The sequence below is a fragment of the Poromitra crassiceps genome (assembly GCF_964638095.1).
Source record: "Poromitra crassiceps genome assembly, chromosome: 5".
Classification (NCBI taxonomy): Eukaryota; Metazoa; Chordata; class Actinopteri; order Beryciformes; family Melamphaidae; genus Poromitra; species Poromitra crassiceps.
The window spans coordinates 23,975,360-23,977,859 of NC_139642.1; positions in this window are offsets into that span (position 1 = coordinate 23,975,360).

Sequence of the window (2,500 nt, forward strand, 5' to 3'; positions counted from 1 at the left end):
AGATAAATAGTAAATGCAAAGGACCCGAGGTTAAAACCACGGCAACACACTTCTGACGGAGTGGACGACAGCCGCATTAGCTATTTATCTTGAAAAAACTAAACAAAGAAAACGAAACATTTTGCTTAGTTTCCACAATATGGTTGTTGTTTTACATCCCTGCACTACACCACTTCAGTCAAGATTTGCAGTACGCCCAGAAAAGATGTGAATCCACGAAATTTAGAGTGTTCTCCCGTTGAGTTACTGTTTAGAGAGGCTGATTATAGGGGCCCGCGCTACCGCAGCTGACCACTGCGAGCCTGTGCGAGGTTCTTTTGGCGCTGTCACGCTTCCAAAAATTAAAAAATGGCGGAGGCTGCTGGGCGCTGATGTTGCAATGGGGCAATATGGAGCTTTCAGTTCTTTCCATAAAAGTTCTTTGCCTGTAGTAGCCTACTTCCTGTCTTTTAGACACAAAATGGCTGCTGGTGAAAAAGGCCCATATGCCCCCTCATGTAAAGTGTTACTAAATTAAGTTAGACAGTACAAGTGAAATGCTTTGGAGGTCTCAAAATGCCTCTTTGACCTTGCCTCAAGGCAGATCAGTGTACCACCACACAACACCGTTTGCAAACCTCTGGTCTACATTGTTTACATTGTTTCTCTGTTACCAGAGAGCCCTGCACACACAAGTCCATAGACGGGTCATCCAACCTTTTGTTAGTTTGTGGGTTTTCTCTGAAAGTGTATTGATTTATATATATATAGAGCAAGACTCAATCAAAACAGCACCTGAATCTGTTTTTCTTTCCGATGCCAAGACACTGAAGCGTCCTGCAGCGCTGCCACAGTCTGCCCTTAAGACTGAATGGAGAACAGCCATGAAGATCAATAGGTGTGTCAGTGTGCTTCTCTGTGTGTTGGTGCCATTGGAGGGCAGCTCAGGGACACATTGCATTGACTCCTTATACACAGAGACGGAGGCTCCACTTTTCTCTTTCTGATCTCTGTTGAACCAATCCAGTTTCTGAGCAGCTCTCCATGTCTGGAAGATGAACTCAATGTCTGCCTGAAATAAACACAGCCAACAATTACGGACATTCAACAATAAATGAAATCACCATAACCCAGTTATGTTTGACACTAAGTGAGTCGAAATAAATTCCACAGAGAGCGTTCTGGGCGTTAATTTGCATAATCATGAGACAATTGGAGACCAAATTACTCTCACGTTTCATTTTATTTTATTTGGATGCTACAATGTTGGCAAAAACGACATGTTCACTAAAGTACGACTTGCTTTTTGGGTGCATCTCCACAGACAACGCTAAACCTGAATAACCCAACCCTGACCCTGACCCTAACCCTAACCCTGGCCCTATTTCTAACGTGAACCCTGACCTTAAAGGCTCTTACACGCCAAGAGCCACGAATAAACAGCACAAAATTGTGGAGCGAATTCTGACCCGCTTGACTATTCACAGAAACAAATGTGCCCTCTGCTCTCTTCCTCCCTCTCTCCTTCTCCACCTCCTCCCTTTCACTGCTCTCTCCTCCCCCACTTTCTCTCCCACTTTCTCGCCTTCCCTCTGTCTCTCTCTATCATAAGATTGTTCAACCATGTTATTATCATTATGACGGTAATTTGTTATTGTTGTGTCAGCTAGATTTAACTAGACATATTCTCCGTGAAGCCCTCTGAGACATGCTTGTGAATTAGGGCTATACAAATAAACTTGACTTGACTTGACTTGTACATGTCGGTATGCACGGTTGCATCGACTGCATAATATAGGCATAGGCTAAGTTTGCGTTGGTTCAGGGGGTGCACTGCAGACTGCACCCCCTAGTGGCCGTAGCCAAAAATGCATGTATGTATTTAAATATCAATTTAATTATAACACAGAAGTAATATTTTATTGTAATGCCTTGCGCTCTAGATAAAGGTCTCCTCTATAACCTCCATCACCTGTCTGCTCCTTCTCTCGTCTCCTCACCTCTCCTATATAACCTCCATCACCTCCTGTTGATCATCTGTCTAATAAGAATCACAGTGAGGCAGCAGGGAGGCTCTTACATTTAATCAGCTCTGCAGTAAACTGTAGGTCATTCTAGCATGGGGATCAGCACTGTCATTATAATGTAGCTACTCCATACTGTCTGTGTGTGTGTGTGTGTGTGTGTGTGTGTGTGTGTGTGTGTGTGTGTGTGTGTGTGTGTGTGTGTGTGTGTGTGTGTGTGTGTGTGTGTGTGTGTGTGTGTGCGTGCGTGTGTGTGCGCGTGTGCGTGCGTGTGTGTGTTCACCTGTGTAATTTGAAAACTGCTGCACTAGCATAGGGTAGAAAGCAGCTCTTTCAGCTGCTGTCTACAGAGAGTCCAGGTATCTGGCACCTCAAATTAGCTGCTACTCAGTATGGCAGTTACAGCACTTCCTTTCTCTTCAGTAACAAATAAGACAGTTCAGTTGTCATCCGACGCCCAGGGTCCATGCAGAAAATAGCAAAGTGAAGCACAGTAG